At 39.9% G+C, this 20,226-nt stretch overlaps 1 long non-coding RNA gene and 1 other non-coding gene across 2 annotated transcripts; both read left to right on the top strand.

Annotated features, from left to right (window-relative positions):
• Positions 1 to 117: 117 nt before the first annotated feature.
• Positions 118 to 2,116, top strand: LOC144380722 (uncharacterized). The gene is made up of 2 exons (XR_013444930.1): positions 118 to 657; positions 1,072 to 2,116. It is a non-coding gene; the product is annotated as an uncharacterized LOC144380722 (long non-coding RNA).
• TRNAE-UUC (transfer RNA glutamic acid (anticodon UUC)) lies at positions 688 to 759 on the top strand. Its single transcript has one exon. It is a non-coding gene; the product is annotated as a tRNA-Glu (tRNA).
• Positions 2,117 to 20,226: the final 18,110 nt, after the last annotated feature.

Genomic DNA, 20,226 nt, shown 5'->3' with positions numbered 1-20,226 from the left:
CGGTTCGCAAGTACGGGTGCCCGGGCGACTCAAACCGCGTTCGAAATCTCCTCCTCCTCCCCTCCCCCTACGGGGCGGTACTCCGGAATCCTGAGAGGTGGGGTCGGTATAAAGGGGTTGAGGTCACCGAGAAGGGGTGAAAGCGCGACGGGACCTGAGCCGAAGGACAGGAACGTCACGCCTCAAATCCCCGCATCATCCCGCCTTCACTCTCTCTTCCCCTGGGATCCAGAACCTCCACCCTTCTAGGCTCGCTGGCTCGTGGCCGAGGAGCTCGCGCGCCGCCTCCGCCCCGAACGCAAACAGCTGTTCCCCGAGACGTCGCCGCCCTCAACTTTGCCAACTAGTCCGCACGCACTTTGACCAGCGAAGCAACCCGGACCTGTAGGCTGGGGGCCGTTGGCGGAGTTAGAAAAAGAAAAGTGAAACAGCTGGTTTCGGAGCCGCGAGTTGCGGGGCTTTGCCTCAGAACTTTCCGGAGGCGGCGGACTGACCCCGCCCCGCCCCCGCGCGCACGGGCCGAGCTAGTTCCTTCGCTCGGGGAGCGCGTGGGCAGCGGCGGCGGCGGCGCTACGGCTCGAGTGGCGCAGAGGCGGCGGAGGGAGCAGCGGCGCGGGGAAGCCGAGCGGCGGCAGTCGGGGAGCGTGCGCTTGTCAGGTGAGTCACGGCGGCGTCTCTATCAGCACTTCCCATATGGTCTAGCGGTTAGGATTCCTGGTTTTCACCCAGGCGGCCCGGGTTCGACTCCCGGTATGGGAACGTTGTGGCATTTTTAAAAACCGAATGGGGAAACTTACTTATTTTATTTCCAATATTCTGGCTCTCTTCTTGTTTCGTTCTCGTGATGTTTGTGAAAAACGAGCATTAGTGTAGTCTTTGGTGACTTCGTGACCCGGGCGGCTGGAGGAGCGAGTACGCTGGGGTCCCTCGCCTCCCTCCTCTGGCTGGGGGGCTGAGCCGCCGGGGAGTTTCACTTTCCAGGGGCTGCCCTCTCGCCCCTCTGCCCCGAGTCGTCCTTTCCCAGGCGCTCGGGAGGTGATGATTAACTCTGGTCGCTTTATCTCCTCCCAGCGCCCCCCCGGGGCCCACACCCTCCGCGGCCGCGGTTTTCCGACCGTCCCAAGTGACGCGGGGCGTGTTCACCCCCTGCCCTCGGCGCCGGGAGTCCGCACCCCGTTCGGAGTCCTCGTTCTCTTTCCGCCGGCTGTTTACGGGACCCGACCCCCGGCACAAAGCCGCCTGTCGCGGGGCGCGCGGCGGCGTGGCGGTCTGGCGAGCCTCGGCGCCCTCGGGCGCGCTTTCCCGTCCGCGCCGCTGCCCGTCACCGTCCGATCGGCCGCGTGTCCACCCGGCTGTCCCGCAGCGGCCGAGCCCGCCGGCCAGCTCGGCCCAACCTGACCTCGGGGGCGCTCGTTTCAGCGCACCAAAGTCCCGCGGACTCCAGAGCCACAGACTTGAGTGCCACTGCCTGGGAAGGCCTCCGGGGAAGGGAATTCCCCCCGCCCGCCACCCCCAATCCTCCCGCCCCGCTTTAAAGCGCGCACACAGACGCGCGCGCACATGCTGCGGAGAAGAAAAATACCACTATGATGAGATGTCTTTAAAGAAGAAATTTAGCTGTCCAAAGGGTCTAACGTTTTGAGCGCCGCGGATAGAAAAATCTTAGGGTGGAGGTGGGGCTTGGAAGAGAAAACTGGCTGGAGACTGGGGAGGGGATGTTATAACAAAGTTTCACTGTATTTTTAAATATAGAAGCCCTGTGTTTATTACAAAGAAGGGGCAGCTGTGTCAGCAGCATGTGAGCTGTAAATGAAACAAAAGCGTTATCTTAAACGCAAGCTGAAATTAGAAGATGGGGTGAGCTATAATGTTTAGTCCATTGGGCCTCTGGGAACAAATGGAGACTGAAAAAGTGGCTCTTGTGGATAGGTTTCTGGTCAGTGCCATTAATAAGAGCAGAAGATTGGTGGTTAATGTGCGCATTCCCAAACTTTTATATTTTAATTGCACAGTGAGTTTTGAAATATCTGTTAACGTGATCTGCATGATTAAGGATTAATCATTTTTACGTTGTAAGTAAACTTTCATAATTAAAAATATTTTATCTCTTCGTTAACTCAGATGTTTGAATATTTACGACAAGCACCATCACACGCTTTTGAAAGTTCCTGATCAGGTTCGTGTTAGTAGGTTGTGGGTACAATACTGAATGGAATTGTATTTTCGCTTCTCTGATTAGCTTGCGATTCACACCTTGTGTGAATCTTCCACCTTCTCTGTACTCTGGGTTTACAGCCGTAAATTCTGGAAAATACGTATCATTCAGAAACTTTGGTTGGAGTTGCAAGAATTGTTGAGCAATTCTTGAATAGGTAATGCATGTGGAAAAGTTTTATTTATGTGGGGAAAGTTTCATTTGAATGAAGAGCGGGATTGTGTCATTAAGAAACCATTTACTATAAAGAATTCAGTCGGAATTTGGAAGGAAGGAAAGACCCCTCTGCCTTGTCTCTGGAGAGGGCTTAACAACTCTACTTGACCTTGCATTTTGTGATGAGTTGGTATCATATTGTGATTGGATGTGATTTTCAACTGAGCACCGAGGAATTGCAAATAGCTTTGCTTTATATATATTTGAAGGTATGCTGAGGGAAGTAGTTTGGTGACAATATTTCTCAGACTCCTATATTGTGTACCAGGCCAAACAGGGTAAGGCAATATCTGAGTTGCAGAAGTTATGCTGCAGAAACACAGAGGTGAGACATCACTTCTACTCCTGAGAACTGGCAGAGAGAGGTAGAGGGGAGAGTGTTTGCCCTGGACCTTGAAGAACTGGTTGGATTTCTCCTGGTGGGGAATGTGTGTCTTAAAGCTGAGGGGGGTGGAGGATGGGTGGGGGGCTAGGAGGGGGAGGTGGGGTCAACAAGTATGAAGCTGGCAAATAGTCTGAACACAGTGCCTAGAGGGAGAGAGAGGCATGGGAGATCAAGCTGGGATGGTAGAAGAGAATTTCACCTTAATAAAGTTTGACTAGGTAATGGGTTCTTTTATCAAAGGAGTAGCATTTATGTTACTGGAGTTTTAAAAACATTTTCTTCTTTAAAAAAAACATATAGCAGTAATATGTGAAAACTATTTTTAAAAAATTTAAGCAATATAGAGATTTGTGCCCATGTTTTATGTTTGCCTGTTGAATATTAATTTTTAATTAGTAGAATGAGAAAAGCAATCAGAATTCAATTGAAAAGAATGAAACCTAGGTTTAAATCATGAGCATTATATGCAACTATATTCTTACTAGCATGCTTTATTGAAAATGACCTTAATATTTTAAGACTGAGCTGCTAGTTACTGTCAGTAAGGCATACACCTTAAATTGGTTAAGGCTTGGTGATAAATTTGTAAAGCTTCATTCATAAGCTTGTGCCTTGTTACCAAAAAGGCCGTTGGTAGTCATGTTTTAGGTGTCCTCCCTTGGGCCACAGAGTAAAGCGATACTAATTGAATGGTACATATTTACCTAAGTAGTCTCTTTAATATTTGCTACTATTAGGTGCAATCAGAAGATATGTGACTATTTAAGGAATGTTTTCACAGATGAACACCTATATTAAAGAAATATAAGGGATTAAAAAATGATGGCATTTAAAATCCAAGGACTTTACCGTGGTCGAATATTATCTGACCTCTACCCCCCCAACTTCACCTCCTATCTTCTCCGCCTCTTCATTATACATAGCCACACTGGCTTCCTTTTTGTTCTTTGACCATGCCAAACTTGTTCTTTTCTCACTTTTATTTCTTGGTGTTACCACTGCCTAGAATATTCATATTTCAGGTCAACATTACCTCCTCAGTGAGGTCTTTCTGATCATCCTTTTCTTTTGGTTACTTTACTCTCTTTTGTTTTCTCCTTTTTCTTAATACTTGAAATTAACACATTTATTTTTTTTCTATTTATTTGTCTTTTTTCCACTAGAGTATAAGCTCCATGAGGGTAAGGATACTGAATAGTGAAATCATTCTTGCTCTTTAAGATTCAAACAATAGTGAAGTAGTTGGAACCCTCATGCAATGCTGGTAGACTGTAAAGTGACGTGCAGTCTCTTTGGAAAACAGGATGGCAGTTCCCTCAAAATGTTAAACATAGAGTTACCATACGACCCAGCCTTTCCATTCAAGAGAAATTAAAACCCGCCTGCACAAAAACTTGTACACATGTTTAGAAGAACATTATTCATAAGCAGAAAGTGAAAGTGCAAATATCAACTGAATAATAAAACGAGATGTATCTATACAATCAAATATTATTTGGCAATAAAAGAGAATGAACTGATACATACCACAACATGGATCAGTTTCAAGATTGTTATGCTAAGCAGAAGAAGCCAGCTCAAAAGACCACATTTTATATGATTCCATTTATATGAACTGTCCATGATAGGCAATTCTATAAGAGAAAGAGGATAGATAGATAATGGTTGCCTAGGATTGGGAGGTGAGGGGGCAGTGGTTACAGGGCTCAGAGTGACTGCTAATGGAGATAAAGGTTACTTTTTAGAGTGATTGTCCTAAAATAATCTAATAATGATAATGGTTGCACAACTCAGTAAATAACCTAAACACTAAATTCTACTCTTTGAATGGGTGAACTATGATATGTAGATTATATCAACAAAACTTAAAAAAAAAAAGATTGAAGTAGTAAAAAGCATATATAATATTTTGTCTTTACATTTTATATTTATCATTTGGATAGTAAGCGTTTAAAAATATTAGTGGAATAATTTAACACTGCAGTTCTAGCTCCTAGATAGTCCAGGAATGGAGCAAGTGTTCAGTAAATAGCTGATGAAGGAGGTTAATCTGTACAGATAATTATGATACGATGTATAGTGTGATAAATGCTCAGAGGGAACTAAGCCAAGAGTTACATGGGTTTGAAGGCCTCCAAAATATCACATCTGGATTCATGTGAAGTGAATGGGGAAAGGCCTCCTGTAGGAGGCAACATTTCGGATGGGCTTTGAGGTCTGGCTAGGCTTTTGCTGGTGGAGGTGATGTGGTGGAAAGCAAGGCATTAAGAAGGAAGCAGGCAGGAGCAGAGGCACATTAACAGTTGCTAGCACATTTTGGCTGAACTGAGGGTACAAGTAGGATAGGAATTGGAAATAAGGCTGCAAAAATAGATTAGGGCCTGCAGCAGACAATGTCCGTGCTGTCAGATCTCTGGTGTCTTTATCATCCCCCCCAACCACTAGTATGCTTCCAGGGGTGCTTCTCTACTTGCAGAGCGCTGGAAGTGCATCGGGGTTTATTCCCTCACCCCTAACGAGACTCCAATTCAGACTGTCCAGTCGAGAATAACTTTGAAGCAGGGACTTTGACTTGTTCCTTTCTGTACCATCAGCACCTGGAACAGTGTGCTTGGCACTCAGAGAGTATGCAAAAACTATTTGAATGAATGAATGAAAACCAGGAAGTTGGAAGGTCTATTCAAAGTGAAGTTTATTTTACAGATCCCCTTAACTCTTCCAGAGCACTCAGGAAATTTTGGAAGGTTCTGATTGTGAAGGTCTTTGAATTTGGGGATAAGGAATTTACTTAGCTGGGAGAAGGGATTTCTAGTAATATAAGTGTTTTGATGAAATTATATTGGTAGTAGTGTGCAGGATGAGCTGGAGAAAGGAGGGATTGTGTTTGTAGTGTCCACTCTCATCTTCCTGTTCCTGCTCCCCCTCTCCCTTTGGGTTAGGCCTTAAACAAGGTGGAGTGTCTCCAGAAGTACAGAAATAATTTAATAGCTCTCCTTGTCTCTATTCTCACCTTAAATAGGGTGGTAGCAGCAGAATACAAAGAATGAGATTTAAAAAAAAAGGTAAATGGAAGAAAAAATTGAAGATGTCAGGAAGTAAATACTCCTAAAAGAAATAGGGAGGTTACAAAGCATAGTTTTTTGTTGTTGTTGTTTGTTTTTTTGGTGAGAACAGACAATTTTTGCTCCTAGGGTTGGTCAGACAGTAAACTACTATTGCCCACCTGTATGTGTATGTGGGTGTGGCTTTTTGAATACTAAAATTGTACATTGAATCCAGAGACAAATTTAAGGCTGTGAGACTGCCACCCTGTGGACAGTATAACTTAAACCTAATATCATCAAGAATTCTAATAAAACTTCATTCATTTGAAATTCACTATTTTAGAACTCATTATGGTTCTTCTATATCGGTATATGTGGGTTATGGTAATTAAATGGCAAGTTGAAATTTGTTTTCTGAATTTTTTCTGAGGCTTTTAAATAAAGGAAATTTAAAATACAATCAATAGCTTTAGGAAGTTGCAAAGAAATTTAAGAATGCTTTTTAGATACTTATTTGCTCCAGAAATTTCTTATCAAAAAGTGTGTTTTTTAAAACATTGTGGCGGGGAAGCCTGGGTGGCTGAGTTGGGTAAGTATCTGCCTTCAGCTCAGATCATGATCTCAGGATACTGGGATTGAGTCCCGCATCTGCTTCTCCCTCTGCCTGCAGCTCCCTCCTGCTTGTGTGTTCTCTCGCTCTCTCACATAAATAAATAAATAAATCTAAAAAACAAAAACAAAAACAAAAAAACACTGTGGCATGTTGTAAAATAGTCTTTTTTTTCCTTCTATTGTACTCATTTTTTCATCCAATGTTATAATACATATGGTACTGTTTTTGACAGTTGTAGCTCTTGAGAAATATTTGAAAAGTCTCCACCCTCCCCCTTCTTTGACTAAGTGAAAGTGACCTTCCCTTCTCATTTTTTGTAGAGTTGGATTTTATTGTTAGAAGTTCTCCAGACTAAAAAAAAAAAAAAGTTCTCCAGACTTTGATAAATTGCCTTAAGTGTATTTATGTAAGTAATTTGGATTTTATTCAATGTTACTTATTTAGAAGGGCAGTCTGCTCACAAATTAAATTGGTAAACTAGCTTGAATCAAAATGAAATAGTGATTATGAAAGACTTATTTGCTCTCTGCAACTCAGGAAATGGTTCCGTCTAGAACTCGACAAAATAAAACTTTCCTAGCAGAAGAGCTGTTTACAGCCCAATGTTGTAAATGGCTTGTATTCCCTAAGGTGTCAGGAGGGGTGGAGTAGCCATTTAGCGCTTGAAATTTGTGTTAACAGTAAAGCAGAAGTGGGCTTAAGCGGCATTCTGAGGTCAGCAATTGTCCATTCTTTCTGAATGTGGTATCTAGGCTGAGGAGGAGAGTGGATGAAGTATCAACTGGACCCCAGCCCCTTAAGTTACCTGATACTTCATCTTAAGGACCTTACATTTTGGTAACGAAGAGATTTTCAAATAGAATGTTCATGATTTTAAGTAATTAAATATTTCTGAATTTTTCTCAGAAGTATAGCATGGCACATATGATGATATACTTTAAATGGTTTCATTTTATTTAACCTTTTCAAAGTAAATGAATGGGACTGGGGGTGACTTTTCATAATTTTTTTTTGCAATATTTATATCTTATATTCTATACTTGACGTATACTCTAATTTATATGAAGTAGACCATGAATCTTGAAAATGCAAATGTTTATCTAGGCTTACAAGGTACATTGCTGTATAAAAAACAGTATTATTTAGATACTATTTAAGGTTTGGAAAGTAACTTTCAAAATACTTCATGGTTCATTTGCTCCTTTCCTAAGTATTGGGACAAAGAGCCAGTAAAGTTAGAGATGTATTTATAGTTTTTAATCTTTAGTGGTTTCATTATCATATCATTTTTAAAACTGTAAATGACATTGTACTTATATAAAGAAAATTTTAGTTTGATCTTTAGCCTGCACTTTGTTATTGTACAGTATCTGACTTTTTATGCTGGAATGGTGACTGTTTTAGGATTAATGGCAGTTAGCGTTTCCTTTTACTTCTCAGGGGGTTCATTTTCACAAATGTAAATATAAAATATTTTGTTCTCTGAAAAGTAATTCCAGTATAGGTGACTTGAATTTTGATAAAGGAATAACAATGGTTTCGTAAGTTTTGTGTGCGCACCTGTATGTGCAAATTTAACATTTTATTTTTGAATTCAGACTACTCACTATTAAATAAGTAACTTTGATTTAAACTTTTTTTTTTTTTTTTTTTTTTTGCTTTATTTTAGATCTCTGGGAAGGTATTTAGCTAGTGACTTCTATGTCCAGACAGTCCTACTAGACGATCTTAAATCTTTATTTGTAGTTTAATCTTTTAATTTAGTAAAACTTTCTTTTGGATTTAAAATCCCAAGACCAGGATACATTTCTGATTTAGGATGTGTTGATGTATTGCTTTGTGTATAGCTTTTTATCTGTTTCCAGATTTAATTAAACATTTAATTCAAACTTTCAAGGTTGTAATGGGAGTTGTTTTACCCTAGCTTTCCTGACATCTGTATTTATCACTGATACTCCCTTATGCCAAGGGATACAGATGACCCTATTAACTGGGAAGGTTAGGGCCCTGCCACTCAATCACCCACTGAGTAGGGCAGGCACTGACCCAGTTGTAAGAGCTGAAGTAGGAGGGAAGAGTGTGACCGGAAGAGATTGACTGCAGACACAGTCCCAGCACTCTGGGAAGGTACACAGGTGTGGGTAAGGGTGAAGGGAAGTGTCATGATGGAAGGCAGAATATAGGCTTAAGGAGTTCCAAGCAGGCAGTTGGCATCAGGGAATTTCAGATATGAGTAGGAATGCCATTTCTTTTATTTGTTTTTCCTTCTTTTTTTTTTTGCCACTGCACATGAACCACAATTTTATTGTTCCTTAAAATCCTGCTTTCAAAGACTGTCTCTTTTCCATTTTCATTATTTTCTAGAATGTCTTGGGTTAGTTTATGGTGCATGTTTTGAGGGGGCTTTTTACCACAGCTTTGTAGGAAAAAGAAAGCACATAAAGTTTATATAAAAGCAAAACCTCAGACTCATTAGAATGGCTGCTATAAAAAAAGACAGGAAATAACAAGTGTTGGAGAGAATGTGGAGAAATCGGAGCCCTTGTATACTATTCATGGGAATGTAAAATGGTACAGCCACTGTGGAAAGCATTATGGTGGTTCCTCAAAAAAATTTGAAATAGTATTACTGTCTGATCCAGCAATCCCATTTCTGGCTATACACCCCAAAGAACTAAAAGGAGAGTCTCAGGGAGACTCTGTACATCTATCTTCACAGCGACATTATTCACAATAGTCAAAAGGTGGAAATAACCCAAATGTTCTTCAGTGGATTAATGGATAAACAAAATGTATATACATACAGTGGAATATTTTTTCAGTCTTAAAAAGGAAGGATATTTTGCAATTTACTACAACATGGATGAACCTGGAGGACATCATGCTAAGTGAAATAAACTAGTCACACAAAGATAAATACTGCATGATTCCACTTGTGGTATCAAGTGTAATCGAAATCATAGAGACAGAAATTGGAATGATGACTGCTAGGGGTTGGGGGAAGGGGGAATTGGGATATAGAGTTTCAGTTTTGCAAGATGAAAAGAGTTCTGGAGATTGGTTGCCCAGCAGTATGATTATACTTATTGCCACTGAACTGTAGAATTAAAAATGGTTAAGATGATAAATTTTATGTATATTTTACCATAGTTTTTTTTTAAAGGCAAATTTGAATTTATATTTGGATATGCAAGTGGTAAGATTATAAAAACCTCTGTAATGAGATTGAGGTTGTTAATTTGGTTTATATTCACGTGTTAGGTGCTGGGGATAGAACCATGAAAAAAGCAGACAAAGATCCTCATAAAGGTTACGGTTTAGAGCAGGAGGCAGATACTGATTGAACAAGTAAAAAGCGTGCTTGAATGTTACATGCATACCAGGGAGACCCCTGACAAAGTAGGTGGAAAGGCTACACTGAAAAGGCTTCTCCAAGAAAATGACATTTGAATAGAGACCTGAAGGATGAGTAAGCAGTGGCTAGGAGGAAGAGAGGAGTGGAAAGGGAGGGGAGGCACGAGGGAGTAGCATTTTGCAAAAGCTCCAAAGCAGGGCAAGGAAGGGTATCCTTTGGGAGATGAAAGAAGGCCCTGAGGGCTGTGATGTATGAAAAGTGGGGGGTGGTGACCAGGGCATGTATCAGATTATATAAGTCATTGTAGGCCATTGCAAGGATTTTGAATGTTGAGGCACCGGGGTGGCTCAGATGGTTGAGCGTCTGCCTTTGGTTCAGGTCATGAACTCTAGGTCCTGGGATGGAGCCCCAAGTAGGGCTCCCTGCTCAGTGGGACGTCGCTTCTGCCTCTCCCTCTGCCCCTCCCCCTGCTCATGCTCTCTCTCTGTATCTCTGTCTCAAATGAATAAATAAAAAAAATCTTAAAAAAAAAAAAAGGATTTTGAATGTTATTTTAAGCAGAGATGGCAGATGTTGATGGGTTTTAAACCAGGGAGTAGGGAGGTGGAACGGAGTAGAAGGAGAAAAATCCTGCATCTTCTCTTACAATGTGGCTTTTAAATATGAATTACCTACTTAATCTGGTGCTTGAATGCCAGAGGGAAAAATGGTTCATTTATATTTATTCAGATGATATATTGGTTGCCAGTGTGACCTGTTGATGTGATAAAACTTCAACAGTGAATTTAAGGGGATTGTCGAGGGCAATTTAGCAGAGGTGATTTTCACCTTTATGCTCTGGCTTGGTAGTTGAAACCCCAGAAATGGATGGATTTGCCCAGGGAGAGTTTGGAAAGAGAAGAGGGCTTTCAGTGGAATCTTTAGAACCTCTTATGTTCAGTGGTGAGGTAGTGGAGGTAGGGCAGAGAAAACTAAGGAAAAGTACTCCAGAATTGGGGGAAAACCAGGAGAGAGCATTTATTAGGTCTAACAAAACAAGTTCCAAAAACATTAATTAGGTTTTCGCCCTGTGTGGTCATTGACTTTACAGATTTAGTGGTTTAAAAGGGGTAGGATTAGATTAGATTAGATTAGAATGAGTCAAAGAATGAGAGGAAAGTGAAGAAATGGAATATAGACAAATCTTTGAGGAAGTTTGGCTGTGAAGGGAGTGAGAAAGAATGGTAGATGGGTTTGGGGTTGTCAAATGATTGGATTTGTTTCTATGGAAAAGTGTGAGTTTAAAGAATATCTTTTTTGGATCTATGAGATGCTTGAAAAATATATTACACACCTTGCTGATTTCCTAAATAGGATCTACCGAACACAAATATGACCTTCTCACGGACTTAATCTAGATATGGCATTCTACATACATACATCTACATAAATACAGGGCAGTCAGGCCTGTTGAGGTATGGAGGTCTCTTTGTCACTATACTAACTTCTGGTCATCTGGGAAGTAAAAATAGAGAATCCTGAGTCCCACTTAATCAATTTGAACCTTAGCTATAGGACTCAGGAATGTATGTTTGCACTGTGTACTTGTCTTCAGAGGATTCTCATGCATCTGTTCTGTGAATGGCCTTGGAGAACTGTTGCCCCGAGAATGCTCTACTTTGAAATTTTCTGAATGCTTTTTAATAGCTCTGGCCTGACTTAAATGAGATACGTATGGCAAGCACTTAGGAAGGAAAGATTTTCAAAGTTTTGTCTTCTAGTATGATTGGGATAGTGGTAAAAGTTTTTGATTTTTTAGGATGAGACGAGCTTGATCCTTTTTCCTGACTTTCAAAGTGGTAATATGTTCCAGGTTAGTACTCTCTACCCGCTTTTCTTATTTCTTCCCTCCTTGCGCTCTAAGAAGCATGGTGCTTACTCCTGCCGAATTGCCTTTGTTTGCTCCTATAACTTCCTCTGTTAATAGTATTCCTCCCCAGCTTCTGCTGGGTACGACTGGCTCCTCAGCATTCAGGTCTCAAGGCAGCTGCCCCGTTTTCAGAGAGGCTGTCCCTACTGAAAGTGGGTTTTCTTGGTCACTATGTTACTTTGCTGATTTCCTTCATCACAGTTCCTTCAGGGACTCTGCCTGAATGTTAACATGAATCTATAGGTAAACTGTATCCTGAGTCTATAGAACAGTGCCAGGCACACAGAAACTACTTAAATACCGAAAAACAAATAATAAAGATCATAAAAATCTTAACAGTATAAATACTGTTAACTTTCAGTTGACCATTACTTCAGATATTGAAATAAGGACCACACATGCATAGATGTTGATTGTACGTGACATGTACTGTTTATAACTTGCATATGTCACTTACATGTATTCTGGAGACTTTTTCGTGTCTACACCATTTTATACAGATAATCATTTTTTTTTTTAAAGATTTTATTTATTTATTTGACAGAGACACAGCGAGAGAGGGAACACAAGCAGGGGCAGAGGGAGAGGAGAAGAGAAGCAGGCTTCCCGAGGAGCAGGGAGCCCGATGTGGGGCTCGATCCCAGGACCCTGGGATCATGACCTGAGCCGAAGGCAGACGCTTAATGATTGAGCCAGGTGCCCCCAGATAATCATTCTTAACAGCTGAATAATATGGTATGTTCAGTATGATGAGGTACAGTCTCTATAACATCTGATTTACATGACAGTTCTTTTTTTTTATACTTTTGAACGATAGTGCTGAATTTCTGTCTACATCTTTGTGCATTTTTTTGTTAGAATAAATGCTTAGGATTGAAACTGCTGGGTGAGAGGATCTATACATAAAGCTTTTTGATTGTGAAATTGCCTGCTGGAATTATATTCTTTTACAAAGCTCATGAATAGTGTATGAGATCATTTATTTCCCCTGTACCCTCTCTAATCATTTTATTCTTTGCTATTTTAATAGGTGAAAAACGGTATTGTTTTTCTGCTTTAAGGTTCAGGAATGAATATCTTTGAACATTTTCTATTGTGTTTGGCCACATTTCTTTTGTGAAGTGCATATTCGTGCCTGGCGCCCAATTTTTCTGTTAGAATGTTTGATTCAACAACAGTAGTTTTCCCCCCATATTTTACTACACAGATTTTTAAACATACAGCAAAGATGAAATTTTGCTCATGTATCTGCCACTTAGATTTTATCATTAACATTTTATAATATTTGCCTTATCATACATTTATCCTTTAAAGTAAATTGCAGGTATTAGTACATTTCCATCTGAATACTTTAGCATGCTTAGTATTGACCAATGTTTGTTTAGTTATTTTTTTCTTTTGAGGTAAAATTTATATAGAATTAAATGCATGAATCTTTTTACTTTGTTTTATTCTTTGAAAGATTTTATTTATTTGTCAGAGAGAGAAGAAAGAGAGCGCACAAGCAGGGGAAGTGGGAGGCAGAGGGAGAAGCAGGCTCCCTGCTGAGCAAGGAGCCCAATGCGGGGGACTCAATCCCAAGACCTTGGGATCATGACCTGAGCCGAAGGCAGACGCTTAACTGCTTAACCAGCTAAGCCACCCAGGCATCCCTAAATGTTTTATTTTAATTTAAAACAGAATTGGAAGGGGCGCCTGGGTGGCTCAGTCGTTAAGTGTCTGAGTTTGGTTTGGTTCGTGATCCCAGGGTCCTGGGATCCAGTCCCGCATTGGGCTCCCTGCTCCACCGGAAGTCTGCTTGTCCCTTTTCCTGTGCCCTGCTCATGCTTTCTGTCTCTCTCTCAAATAAATAAAATCTTGAAAAAAAAATTAAAATAAAACAAAACAGAATTGGGTGTTCATTGATCAAGATTTTTTAATGTGAGAACACACACACACACACACACACACACACACACACACACGGGGAGGGGAGGCAGAGGGAAAGAGCCTCAAGCAGACTCTGTGCTGAGTGTGGAGCCTGATGCAGGGCTGGATCCTGACCCTGATCTCATGACCTGAGCTGAAATCAAGTCGGATGCTTAACCGACTGAGCGACCCAGGCCCCCCATTGATCAAGATTTTGATAAAGAGACCAAGGTTTCTGTCAGAGTGAGCCCACTGAGGCAGCTCCACGTTGTAGGGTCTTTCTTACACACCCACAAGATGTTGCCTAATAGTTCTAGTTTTGATTTTGTAAGTGGAGCATGAACTTTATTTTTTGTAAGTATTTGTGGAGTTTCAGTGTATGTATTTGGCTGTGGAAGCCAAACCCAAGACTAGCTTTTGTTTTGTTTTCTTTTTTTTATAGGACTTTTGGTCACATTTTCCCCTTCTTTTTCCTTTGCCTTAGCTTTGGTTATAGTGGTTTTAAATTTTTAGTAGTCAGATGTCATCCTTTTCCTTATCTTTTTACTGCCATTTGTGTCGTACATAGGAAGACATTTCTTACCAAATAATATACAGATGTTTATATTTTTTTCTGGTGCTTTTCTTTTTTTACATTTGAGTATCTAGTTGGAATAATGTGGTATAGGGATTTTTTTTAAAAAAGAGTAACTGGTTTGAGATCATTAGCAAATACTGTCTAATGAACAGTCTTCCCTTCTGTATGTCTTTTTCTGCAACAAAATAGAATTTAATGTTTTTATTGATGCCATTTTTTAAATAAAGATTTAATTTAATTTAATTTTTAAGTAATCTCTACACCCAGTGTGGGGCTTGAACTCACAAGAGTCGCATGCTCCGCTGACTGAGCCAGCCAGGTGTCCCTGATGTCATTTTTATTATAATCTATGTTTGTATATAGTATCTGCTTTCTGTTTTTGAGAGTATCAGATGTCTTTTTTCTTTTTTTTTTTTAATTGGGCTCCATTCTGGGCTTGAACTCACAAACCTGAGATCAAGACCTTAGCTGAGATGAAGAGTCAGATGCTTAACTGACTGAGCCAGCCAGGCACCCCAAGAGTATTAGATGTCTTTTTAAAAAATATCCTATTCTATTTAATCTCTCTATTCTTACATTTAGTTACTTGAGATAATTTATTGCCCACAGGCACATTGTTTTTCACTATTTTGTTTTTTAAGGTTTCATCACTTATATATTGTTTCTTTCAGCTGAACTTTAGCAGAGTCTTGAAGAATGGGGAGAAAGGATAGTGGGGAAACAGTAACAAGAGTCAAGGCAGGAGAGGTTGGTAAGTCCTGGGGACTTATTTCTCTTAACTTGTAATTGTCTGAATTCTTAATCTGTAAAGCAGATTATACATGTTTATTTTAGTATCTTAAATTTGGGAAATGTCTCTTAAGGTGGTTCAAACTAAATTCTAAAGTTCAAAATATTTATGAGATTTTTAAAGTTTGGGATGTTATTGAAATGGCATAGGATTCTACAGTGAGAATGGTTTTTAATCCTGGCTTTAAAGGAGCAAGTCATAATTTTTGAGCACCTGTGTGTATCCTCTATTTTATTCTTTCTTATGTTTGGGTGATTCTTCAGATCAGAGCTGACTCAGCTGGGGCGAGATACATAATCTCAGGTGGCTTCACTCACATGGCTGGGGGCCTCTCTGTGTAGTTCTCATACCTTACTGGTGGCAGGAGGGATCCCAGCAGCAAGAAGGTAAGCCCCTGTGTCCTTATACTTTTTAGACCTGTGCTTGTGTTTTGTTATTATTCCACTGGCCAGAGCATATCACTTGGCCTAGCCCATATTTAAGTGATGGAGAAGTAGACTGTGCTTCTTGATGGGGGAAGAGGCAGAGTCATATTTCAAACTGAGAAGTCTGAACAACTTAGTACCTATTACTACAGTGGTTTACCACAGGAAGTAAAGGAGTTAGCTACCTGGATATCTAACAGAAAAGCCTCCCTGGCAGTGAGAAGAGACTGTGCACAGGCCTAGAGGGGAAGAATGCTTGATATGTTCCTGGGATAGCAAGGAGAGGTCAGTGGGACTAGAAGAGAGGGAGCGAGCAGGAAGTAGTAGGAGATACAGTCATAGAGGTTCGGGCCAGGGTAGGATCTTGTCCTTGTAAGCTGTTATGAAGACTTACTTTTTTGTGTGAAAAGAGGAGCTAAGGCGTTTTAAAGAGGAGTTTTAAAGTAGGAGAGTGATAGAATCTGACTTGTGTTTTTAAATAGATTACTGCTGGCTACTGCTTTGAGACTAGATTGTAGGGAAAGAAGAAGAGAAGCAGGAGGGCTCCTTAGACTACTACAGGGATGCAGATAAGAGCGGACAACGGCTGGCAGCACGATAGTAACAATGAAGTGGATTGATTCTCGGATTCTATATATGTTTTGAAGATTGAGCCTACAGGATTTTTTGACATATTGGATATGACTTTAGGACAGAAAGACAAGTCGGTAGCCAAGGTTTTGGTGTGAGCAGCTAGGAGTATTCACTCTCCACCAGGACAACTGGAGAAAACTGGGTAAGAGTAAGTTTTGGAGAAAAGACCAGGAATTCAGGTTTGGATCTGTTAAATTTGAGAAGACTATGACATTTGAATGGAGGTGTCAAGTTGGATAGAAGAGTCGAGTTCAGGAGCAACACCTGGAGATAGAAATTGGAGAACATTGGGGGTACTGAGGTGGCTCAGTTGGTTAAGTGTCTGACTCTTGGTCTCAGCTCAGATCTTGATCTCAGGATCTTGATCTCGAGGTTGTGAGTTCAGGCCCCGCTTTGGGCTCCAAGCTGGGTGTGGAGCCTACCTAAAAAAGAGAGAGAGAGAAAAAAGAAATTTGAGAACATTGAATGAAATACTGAGAGCGTTATGTATGTCTAAGAAGTATTTCCTGAAATGACTTTAAGTTTAAAATACTTTTAAGTTTTAAAAGTTTCATTTGTACCAATGGTATGGTTTGAAGTAGGGAAGAAGAGCGGCAGAGCATCCTTTATGATGATAGTAAACTATGAGTTTAAAGAAGTCATTAATTGTTCCATCTGTTCAGTATTATGAAACATGAAAGCCTCTAGGCTAAATATCTTATTTGAATATTCCTTTTTACTGAAACATTTACCAGTTTGTTTCTAATTAGGGAAGTTTATTGACCGAAGGCTGTGTAAGTAAAGGCCTGAAAGGGACAGAAGACCAAAAGTTGAGGAAAAGAACCATGATTGGATAATCAGTCCTACTCTTTGGAGAGTTTTTCTTTTTTGTTCACTCCTTTGCTCTCTGTGTCTGTCTCTCTCCCTTTACTCATTGTCTATTAACATAATGAGATGTTCAGGTGTAAGCACGGGGACTAACCCAGAAACTGTTCTCTCTTAACAAATGTAAAGCTTACTGCTCCAGCCTTGATCACCAGACAGGGCTGCCAGACCAAGCCTTAGCCAACCTATTCATAGATCCGGACTGTTCAGGAAAGTGAAGAAGGGGCCTTGCTTTTTGTGTAATTTAGACCTATACAGAAATGACCTGAGCATGGTTTGGCTTGTGTGGAAGAGAAGAAAGATTTATCATTGAGCCAATATTTAGTTCAACTTCCAAATGTTTTCATTCAGCAAGTATTTATTACAGAACTGTTGTGGGTCAGGAATGCTATCAGGCTAAACTAAATGACCAGTGAGACATATAAACAAATGATTAAAAAAAAAGAACCCAAACGCTGTGTTCTTCACCAGATATTCCAGCAGAGTGGGCAGGAGGAGTTATGAAAGAAATCAATTCACCTTTAGGTCCTCAAAACCTATCAGAGTGCTTTGCACATTTTAACAATGCATAAGTGTATAGGTGAGTGCATAAGCAATGCGATTCATGCATCTGTTAGATAATTTACAAAATACAGAGGGAGGTACAAAGGAGAAAGTGACCATTTCTTTCTTGTAGTGATGGAGAGAAGGGCTTTGCAGGAAATTCACTGGGTAGGGAAGGCCTGCAAATGTGGAGTTAGCACAACATGCTCTGAATAAGTTCAGCAAAGCTGGATTGTGGGTGTATGTTGGGAGGTGGGAAGGCCACAAGTGAGGCTACTATAGGGTAGACCAAAATCAAGATGCAAAAGTATCTTGTATTAGGGGGCACCTGGGTAGCTCAGTCGGTTAAGTGTCCGAGTCTTGATCTCAGCTCAGGTCTTGATCTCAGAGTTGTGAGCTCAAGCCCCACATGAGGCTCCACACTCAGCCACTTAAAAAAAAATCTTGTATTGGAATTTATTCTGTGGGTACTACAAGGCTATTGAAAGTTTTTTTAAATAGGAATATTAAGAGGTAGAATTCATGAGACATTCTTAAAAAAAAAAACGCATTCTTGAATTGGGAAGTCAGATGTTGATAGAATTTTTAAAGTTATAAACATATATGCTGGAAGTAAGCACAGCTAACAAGTCATATCATTTATGGTAGAATCTGTTTTATCCCTTTCAGATAACATATATGATCTTAGTGTAGGTACAACCTAAACTAGATAATTAAACTTACACTAAGGTATTCAAAATATGCAGGATGGCGTTGGTTGGTTTTTGGAAGAGAAAGAACATATTTTTGCTTTATGAAATTATTGCAAACATTACTTTTTCTTTTTCTTAAAAATTCTATTTATTTATTTATTTATTTTAGAGTGTGCATGCAAGTGCGGTGGGGAGGGGTAGAGGGAAAGAGAATCTCAAATCTCTGATGGTTTCTTTTCTTTTTTGACTGACACTTTAGAGTACTGGTCAGGTATTTTGTAGAATGTCCTTCAATTTGATTTTGTCTTCTCTTTTCTCATGATTATGGACTGAAGTAATGACTTTTGGGCTTTTGGTGTTTAAAAAAATTGTTTTATTTTCATTTTTATTTTTTATTTAAAAATTTTTTTTAAAGATTGAGAGAGAGAAAGAATGATCAGGGGGAGGGGCAGAGGGAGAGAGAGGGGAAGCAGACTCCCCGCTGAGCGGGGAGTCTGATGGGCTCAATCCCAGAAACCTGAGATCATGACCTGAGCCAAAACCAAGAGTCAGATGCTTAATCAGCTGAGCTACCCAGGTGCCCCTCATTTTCACTTTTAAAACTATAAAATTGCCCTTTTTTTCAGCATACAGTTCTGTGAGTTCTAACACATGTATAAATTTATGTAGCCACCACTATAATCAGGAAATAGAACAATTCCATCACCCCTCAAAACTCCGCCATGTTCTCTTGTTATAGGTCACACCCTATCCCCTAATCCGTGCCCCTGTAACCACTGATTAGTTCTTCATCGTTGTAGATTGGTGTCTTAGAGAATGTCATGTAATGGAATCATAGAGTATGTAACCCTTGACATTGGCTTCTTAGACTCATCATAATGCTTTTGAGAGTCCTCTAAGTTGTGTTTATCAATAGTTCGTTCTATTTTATTGCTGAGTATGAATGTACTACTAGAATGTTTATCTCTTCCCCTCCCCCCCTTTTGATAAGTATTTAAGAAATATCATATGTCCTCCTGGCACTATAATAAGCAATTTAAGTGAATTTTTTGTGAAACAGGGATTATCGTTTTCCCCTTTACAGAAGTGAAAACATAGGCATGGAGTTAAAGTAGCCCTAGGTCATACAACTAGTTAATAGTGGACTTGGGACCCAAACCTAGGTCACCTACTCTAAAGCCCATGCTTTTGGACTACATGGCAAGTTGCTAATGTCAGTTTTTTCATTTCTCTGTTTTGACCAGCAGTATAATTAAGAGCAATTGAAGTTCTTGTTTCTTTAACATATTATAAAGTTCCCCTTCTTTTTGTTTATATTTAGTTTTTATTAAAGAGCAAATATAATAGAACTATAATTTTTTTCATGTTGCTGGTTTATGATCTTTGGGGCTAAGCATTCTGTGATTCAGTTCTTTTTTTTTTTTTATGTTATGTTAATCACCATACATTACATCATTAGTTTTTGATGTAGTGTTCCATGATTCATTGTTTGCGTATAACACCCAGTGCTCCATGCAGAACATGCTCTCTTTAATTCCCCAACTGGAGGGTATTATGCTGAGCGAAATAAGTCAATCAGAGAAAGACATGTATCATACGACCTCACTGATACGAGGAATTCTTAATCTCAGGAAACAAAGTGAGGGTTGCTGGAGTGGTGGGTGGTGGGAGGGATGGGGTGGCTGGCTCTGTGATTCAGTTCTAAAGCAGAAAGTCAAGCCAAATAAATCATCAGTCCACAAGCAATTCTGAATTAACATTGAGTACATCTGTTTATGAGAATTAAAGCCATAATACTAAGCTTTTTCTTAATCTTGTAAACAGGATCTTTAATTTGTGTTATAGATAAATAATAAATATTGTATAAAAATAAACATAGTCTAAATTAGGCTAGTTTAAAATAAGAGGTTTGCCTTCTATCATATCTTAAATTTCACTAAGATTTCTTTCTTTTTTTTTTTTTTTTTTTAGAGCTTGGAGGTTTTGGGGTATTTGAGATGAGTTTTTTGCACTTGTGCTAAAAGCCCATTTACTTAAATATCCTCCTGTCATAGGAT

This window comes from Halichoerus grypus, unplaced genomic scaffold, assembly GCF_964656455.1.
Source record: "Halichoerus grypus unplaced genomic scaffold, mHalGry1.hap1.1 HAP1_SCAFFOLD_114, whole genome shotgun sequence".
Taxonomy (NCBI): domain Eukaryota; kingdom Metazoa; phylum Chordata; class Mammalia; order Carnivora; family Phocidae; genus Halichoerus; species Halichoerus grypus.
Note: the sequence above shows the minus strand (reverse complement) of the source record. Positions and strands in the feature narration are given on the sequence as shown.